Raw genomic sequence first — 8,624 nt, forward strand, 5'->3', positions numbered from 1 at the left:
CTGTAAATTTTGGATACTACCTCTTATTATTCCTGCCTTAAAAACAGTTTATTTCATACTACAGGTTGAGTATCCCGTATCCAAAATGCTCGGGACCAGGAGAATTTTGGATAACGGATTATTTTGTATTTTGGAATATTTTAATATTTCAATGATGTATTTTGAAGTATCTTGCATTTATGCTGTATAAACACATCAAACACATGAAATACACACAAATATATTTTATTTGTTCAAAAAACAAGGTTTCAAAACATGAAACAAAATGTGTGTACTATCTCAGATATTGAATTTGAATGCTAAGAAATCATTTTCTTGTACATATATAGTGCCAGTTACATATCATGTTATCAGTAGTGCTGTTACAGATGTCCCCAGTGAGTTTTTAGCAAAAAAAAAAAATAAATTGTCACTTTCTGGAATGTATGGTTTTTGGAATAATTCAGATAACGGATATTCGGATACGGGATACTCAACCTGTAGTATTAAAAAGATTCCTGTACTAAGACACAATGGAGTAAGTGGAGCCAGGATCATCGAGGATTCCAGTCTTGATGCGATGCCAAGTGCTTTGCCCGTCTCAGCCAGATAAGAATCTCACAAGATTACATTTTCATTAGGAAAAGATGTTTTGTGTCTCGCCCAAGCCAATGTTGTACTCCCATCCTCCATTACAGTAATGAAGCCGTCTTTGCTTACGGAGCTGTCAGATTGGCGTAATGGGGGGCAGAATCATTTTCCATTTATAATTTTAGAGTGTTCCGGGAAAGCCGCTGTTTGGCATAACCTGTAATTAGTATGAAATGCAGAATACGACTGCAGCTGAGAACCTGCATCTCTCTCTTTCTCTCTCTCTCTCTCTCTCTCTCTCTCTCTCTCTCTCTCTCTCTCTCTCTCTCTCTCTCTCTCTCTCTCTCTCTCTCTCTCTATATATATATATATATATATATATATATATATATATCTTCTGCGCTTTGTGTGTCTGGGGGTTTATATAGGAGGTTGAGTGTTTTTTTTGCTTTGTGTTTTTAATATTATACAGCGAAGTGTAATGATGAAAGATTGTTCACATTCCTGTATGCAAATTTATTACACAGTGACTGCAGCTTATCTGGTAAAGGATGTACCCTCCCCCTGTGGTAAAGGGGTGCAGTATGACGGGCCGATAGTCAGAATTCTGATGGTCAGTAAACCAACATCAGAATCCCAACTGCTGGTACTCTGACAGGAGGGGCAAGCACAAGAAAGCCCCTTGTGATGTCAATGGACCCCAGGGCGTCAATCGGAGATAAAGGTGCAAAAAGTTTTATTAGGAACAATCCATACAACAATTGTTTCGAGCATTACCGCTCGTCCTCAGGGACTGCAGCTTCCAAGATAGATTTATAAAAGTTATTATGGTTCTATTGTTTCCTCATGTTATGCAATGCATGGTGACACGCATAATTCCAGCAGGGAGGTATGTGGCACCCCAACACCGTGATTAATGTTGATTTGTAAATAAACAATACAATGTGCAATTGTAAATTAACAATTTGTCAGATGCAGATAACTTAATATTTCTAATGGTACCTCATTTATTGATTTTGGTTAAGTATGAAGGGAGAAAATGGGAGCACCGTGAAAAATCACTTTCTAGAAATAATATATATGATGATGTTATGTCATAAATTGCAGATTTTCTATTTGATTATTGATGTCATATTTCACGGATAAAAATATGGATATGATTTTTTGTTCTTAAAATAAGAGCTACAGAGTTCATATCTGTAGCTAGGTGGACATTGCTGTTGCTGCAGGGATTATTGCTGTGGCTACAGGGATTATTGCTGTGGCTGGGCCTGCAGTTGTCTTTGCTATGGCAGGGGCTGAAGCGACTAGTGCTGTAGCTGGGCCTGCAGTGGTCATTGCTGTGGCTGATCCTGCAGTGGTCATTGCTGTGGCTGGACCTGCAGGGATTGTTGCTGTAGTTGTGCCTGTAGTGGTCATTACTGAGGCTGGGCCCTCAGGGATCATTGCTGTGGCTGGCCCTGTAGTGCCCATTGCTTGGGCTGGGCCTGCAGCGGTCATTGATGTGGCTAGCCCTGCAGGGATTACAGCTGTGATTGGGCCTGTAGTGGTCATTGCTGTGACTTGGCCCTTAGGGGTCATTGCTGTGGCTAGGCCTGTAGTGCCCATTGCTGTGTCTGGGCTGCCGCCAGCAGTGTTCATTTCTGTGCCCGGCCCTGCAGGAATATTTACTGTGGCCAGGACTATAGTGTGATTACTGTGGCTGGGTCTACCTGTGTTATTGCTGTGGCTGGGCCCGCAGTGGTTATTGTCTGTGGCAAGGCCTGTAGTGGTAATTGTGGGGTTGGGCTTGCAGTAATTATTAACGTGGCTACACTCATAGTAATCATTGCAGTGGTCAATGCTGGAACTGGTCACGCAGTGGTCATTGCTGTGGCTGGGCCTGTTGTGGTTATTGCCATGGCTGGCCCTTCAGTGGTCATTTCTGTTCCTGGGCCCGCTGTGGTCATTGCTGTGGCTTGGTGACTTTTGGATTGAGCCAGACATGCCTTAAGGCCCCATACACTGCAGTAACTTCTCCCCTTGCCGACGATTCCATTTAGCTGGCTGGGACCTTCATGGGCAGCAGTATTGCATGCGAACCCAGCCAAGCCTGCCAATCCAAGAGATCGCTTGTGCAGCCAGTGTGATTTGCACACTACTGCGATTCACAATGGACCTGCTGTCATTCACCTGCAATTTAATTGCCGCAATTGGAGGAAAAGAGCCCAAATTGCAGGTGAAATGCATAGTGGACGGTGGCCTTATTTATCCTGGTAATCTCTCTACTGAGTCATATGCGGTTGCCACTCCACTGACTTTGCTGCACCAATTTCCTCCGTCAGAAACTCATTTCATTATTTCGGTCTTGTTAGCTCCCGATAACTCACAACACACAGTTCAGCGGAGGGCACGGTTATCATTCGGGGGGGATTTATTTATTTATAGTTTCTTATATAGCCCAGCAGATTCCATTGCGCTTTACAATAGTAAACAGAGATAAAACAAACTGGGTGACAACAGACAGACTTGGAGGTAGGAGGGCCCTGCTGCAAGCTTACAATCTATAGGGACATAGGAGGGAAACACAAGGACAGGCACCAGTAATAGCATAGCTTGTAGGTCCAGAAGGGAAGCTATATAATATATAAGTGCCTCAGAGTGTTTTGCATATGGAACTTAAATTTGATAGGCTTGCCAGAAGAGGTTAATTTTCAGGGAACGCTTGAAAGTTTGGAGGCTAGTGAAGTGTCTTATCGTGCATGGAAGGGCATTCCATAGGGTGGGAGCAGCCCAATGAAAGTCCGGTAATAGTGAATTGGAGCTAGTGATCCGTTCATAAGAGAGACGCAGATCTTGTGCAGAGCGGAGAGGCCGAGATGGGAGATAATCTGTGATAAGTAAAGAGATGTATGATGGTGCAGTATGGTTAATAGCTTTATATGCTAGCAGAAGTGTTTTATATTGAATACAGTAAAACACAGGTAACCAGTGGAGGGACTGGCAGAGCGGATCAGCAGACGATGAGCGTCTTGCTTGGAAGATCAGCCTAGCAGCAGCATTTAGAACTTATTGCAGTGGCGAGAGTCTGTTCTTGGGAAGACCAGTTAGGAGACTATTGCAATAATCAATGCGGGGGTTGAGACTTTTAAACAGGCTGGCTGTGTGTGAGAATGGCAGCTGATCCCACAATACAGATAGAACTCGGAGGAGAACAGTAAATAGCTTCTTACACAGGGTATTGACTTGTTGCACTGGCCCCCACTAAATCCCTCTTAAAGGGTCTAATGTAGGGTTGGGCAACATATGGCCCGCGGGCCTGATGTGGACCACAAACCTCTCCTGACTGGCCCACTGCCCACCACCAGTGCGCAATGACAAGCAACCCGACTGACCAATCTGCTTGTCATAACAGTGCCAACCTCTGGTGCCGCTAAGGAGAGCTTGGTCACATCACGGGGGCAGCCGGGATTTCATTTGGATGTCAGAAGCTGGGCGTTGTGGGGGAGGAGCCAAAGCACCAGTAAAAACTGGTGTGGCACGGTAATCTCTTGCACGTCACCCAGCATTTGATGTCACTAGGAAATCCCAGGCAGACTGGCACGTGTATTCCCCGTGCTCTGTTACCGTGTGACATCTGCTTCTGGTCTCCTATCTGGTGGCTGGCTCTGCCTGATCCCCCCCCCCCCCATCCAACCAAGTCACCAGTTGGCTATGTATTCACCCCCTCACCCCACCCTGCTGTGCATTCCCACCCTCCAGCCAGTGGCAGATCGGGCAGCGCCGCCGCCGTTGTCACATAGAGCCCTGCCATCAGTCACTGGGGGAGGAAGCAAGCGGAGGAGCAGAACAACCCATGCAAAGAGCTAAGAGGCCTATACAGTGCATGTATCTATATGTGCATGTGCCAGAAGCATTACCTGTCATGTAGCCTGGCCCCATCCCTCCTACCCATGGACATTGACCCTCTGCCAGGTGCTGTCTCTGTAATGGGCTTATAATAGCACCGCTGTCTGTCACTGTAACTTGCCCACTGCCATGTCGCACAGGGTGTCCTCTATATATCATTCACACAGAGACACACAGCATGGGAAAGCTACCTCCCGCATTGCTTATGCCCATACTGGGTACACTGCACACTACTCACATGCTAGAAGGAACATAGGCAGCATCGGTATGCACTGGTTATATGTACAGTGTACCTGCTTTCTGCGCATCCCCAGGGCTTGGCGCCCGGTTGGTGCAGCTCGGAAGACAGCAGGCTCTGCAGCAGCGGATGCTGGCTCACCCTCAGCTCAGAGCCCAGCCGGCTGTCTGTGGGCTCCCGGCCCTGCTCCATCATCCCAGGTGCAGAGGGGTATCTGGCTAGAGTTGATGGTGCGCGAGAAGCGTTAGCTTAATATATTTTTTAAGGGGGGCCACAAAACTCCATCACAGTCGGCAACTGGGATGAACTTTGGGTCCCCACCCACTACAGCGAGGCCTCGCATGCGATACCCTTCTGACTGACCCAGCAGCTCCTGGGCAGCAGGATCGTATATGATACACCGTATGCAACTCTTTTGCATATGATGTATCATATGTGATTCCCAAAGCCTCGCAATCAGATGAAAACTATCCATATCGCACTAGTGGATGTAGGCCTTTACACTTGTAAAGAGACCCCCTCCCACAGTATAACAGAATTTTGCATCATACTTTGTGGCATAATGTGAATTTTGGATCATTTCGTGTGGCATAATGTGAATTTTGGCTCACATTGTGTGGCATGTGATTTTTGTCTCAATCCGGGTGACATAACGTGACTTTTGGCTCAATACGTGTGGCATAATATGTAAGAGGCAAGGGTAAGGGTCTACTATTAACTTGTATAGGGGGTATATGGTGTGGTACACTACACTCAAGGACACACCCCCTTTTGAGCGGCCACACCCCTTTTCCGGAGTGTGACCCTCGAATATTTACTGGAAGTGTTAAGCAGCCCCCAAGCTGAAATAATTGCCCCCCCCCCTGGTCTAATGAGAGCTGATTGGCTGGAGTTTCAGCCAGGGACCTGTCCCCATTGGCCATCAAGAGGTCAGCTGACCGTTTCCAACATGGCAGCGCCCACAATCATGGACTGGCACACTGGATGTCACCCCCGCCAAGCCAGCACAGTGGGAAGTCCACAGTAGCAGACAGAGAAACTGGAGCCGGGATCTCCCTAATGCATGGGTCTTCAACCTGTGGCCCTCCAGATGTTGTGCAACTACATGTTCCAACATGCATTGCAACATTTTTTCCTATAAGAGCATGCCAAAATGGTCAGGGCATGCTGGTACATGTAGTTCCACAACATCTGGAGGGCCACAGGTTGAAGACCTGTGCCCTAGTGCCTTTCTGGAGCAGCAGATTCCATGGATTTAGTATCCTCGATCCCACTTTATGAACATCGCGAGATTGGGTGATTGCCCCCAATACAATGTAGATGTATTCGGGGCATAAAACAGTAGATTGTCTTCTCTCTGTGTGGGCACAGTTTCTGTAGATCACATGTCCAGAAGTGTGTAGGAACTTGCAGTTCCACTAATGGCCAGTGGTGGAGTATGCACACACTCAATTATTTCCCCCACCCCACACTCTCTTTTCTGCTCCCACATCATACTTGCTGCCTTTATAATTGTCCACTCCAGGAGAAGCCTGGAGATGGAGTGCAACTAACCACTTGAGGGAAGGGGCAGGCTCAACCTCATCCCCATCACAGCAAAATGCCAGGAACCACCTGGGGAGGGGCGGAGCTACAAAGACACAATGCATTTCATTTTAGCCCTGCCCCCTCCATAGAGACCTACAATTGTCTCCCCATTCTGCCCAATTCACAAGGAAGTGGGTGGGGATTACCCGCTGGTATCTGGCGGCTGGTGCGCCGGCGGATGTGGAAATGCGAGCGTCTGGCAAGACCGGCTCCATCTAAATCAAGCACTGTAAAGAATGAATCACTGGAAAAGTTGCCCCGAGCAACTAACAAGCTCTGTCAGAATGACAGAGCCACATGTCAGTGCTGGCGCCTGAACGGAGCAACACTTCAATTGCTGCCAGGCGCCATCTAGTGGTCACCAACACTTGAATTCCACCCATAGGCCCTTATTCTGATTGAGTCGGCTGGCTGCGTGTTCGGTCGGACGGCCGATGTATTGTGTTTGCGCATGTGCAGAGACGTTTCTGCGCATATGCGAATGCCACGCACGTCGGAATACGGCGTGAATTCCGTACAGAAAACGATTGGTGGTAACAATCCGAAACAGGGGGTGGAGAGGGGCGTGAAGGGCTGTTTTGGCTCATTACCATATGCGTACGCCCCGCGTTTCATGGGTGTTCCCATGAAACCGCTGGGCGTACGTATGGTAATACGGCCGTGATGCACATGTGGAGGGCGGACAGCTGACATAGCCGGATGCCAGCTGCCCGCCCATATCTCTGCTTTCGCACAGAGAAATGTCCGAGTGGTCTGGAGCACTCGGAGCTGTCTGACAGCTCGGTTCATCATTCGATGGTCGCCGACCATCGGAGGATGGGGGAGGTTCCCAGAGATGGGGGAGGTGTTCGCATGAAACATCCACTCGCGGTCCATTCGCTCGGTGTCTTACCGCATTCGGACGGTGTGAGCGATCCGTACGGTAGGCGGGGCTAAGAACACTCGGTGGCCGTCCGAAAATTCGCATCCGTCTGATTCAACTAGAATAAAGGCCATAGAGTGAGGAGCAGCTTTAGTCTTTTATTATATAGGATAACAGCAGCACCTCCAGAGCATAGGTTCCACCACTGCAGTCCAAGTTTTAAGAATATCCATGCTTAAAGTTTGGGAACCTGTGCTGTAGAGGCTGATGTTATGACACCTTGAAAGCTCTGTGCTGGTTACCTTTAAAGAGCGCATCCAGTGACTCAGCTATTGACCTTTAATGCAATCCCAGCACAAACAGGAGTGAAGGGGGGGAGCTCCGCCAAGCCGGCTGCAGGTGTAGGAGAGTTATCCGACTATTAGCAAACCTAGAAAACTCTCATTACTGTCGTGAACAAAAGAGGAGGCATTCGCAGCTGGAAAGGGCAATGCGTCCTCACTAGGTGGGTTACATACTGGGAAAAGACAATGTTCTGATTGTGTTTGAGCACTAGGGCCCAAATGCAATTTCCTTCTCAAATGGACAAAACCATGTGCACTGCAGGGGGGCAGATGTAACATGTGCAGAGAGAATTAGATTTGGGTGAGTCATTTTGTTTCTGTGCAGGGTAAATACTGGCTGCTTTATTTATGCACTGCAATATAGATCTAATTTTGAAGTAAAACCCCAAATCTAATTCTCTCTGCACAAGGTACATCTGCCCCCCCCCTCCCCCTGCAGTGCACCTGGATTTGTCCATTTGAGAAGGAAATTTGCCTTTGCGAGTGAACCAGAATAAGGGCCTGGGTGTATTGCTTATTAAGCCACAATTGTGTAATCCACAGCTGCAATAAAATCTATATGTATCACTTACAATAAGTCTCAGTGTTTGCAGAACTCACTGTTATGCAACTGGATCATTGCTTCAGTGTTTATGTAAAGGTTGTAGAGGCGTGTGCAGCAATGTGTGGGTGCCAGGCTGGTACTGTAGCGCACTGAGGTACTGAAAGCCTGGTTGTGTTTTGCTGGTGTCACAGCATCCTCTCCTACTGATTCCTCTGCAGACCGGCAAAATGGGGGTGGTTCATTTGATCAACAGTGTCAACATGACAAAAAAGGTGGACACAAGCTAACTTTAAACACAATTTAGGACCCCTGATTAGAGTATCGCGTCCCCTTGCATAGCTTGCTTCACTCGCCCTGCTTCAGACGCTGTGCTCCACACAGGTTAATGTATAAAAAAGAATGAAGAAGTTCTAAAAAAAGAAAAAAAATTGTGAAAAACTCATGTTGATCACATGCTGTGTTGACCATTGTCATGTCATCCTTTTGAGCATGTTGACATAATTCATGACGACCATAAGTGATCAACCAATTGACTGCCGACATAAGACCAGATACTCTGCAAGGGTATGGATCATTAGTTCTACAAGAAGT

Source organism: Crinia signifera, chromosome 3 (genome assembly GCF_055691185.1).
Source record: "Crinia signifera chromosome 3, ASM5569118v1, whole genome shotgun sequence".
Lineage (NCBI taxonomy): Eukaryota > Metazoa > Chordata > Amphibia > Anura > Myobatrachidae > Crinia > Crinia signifera.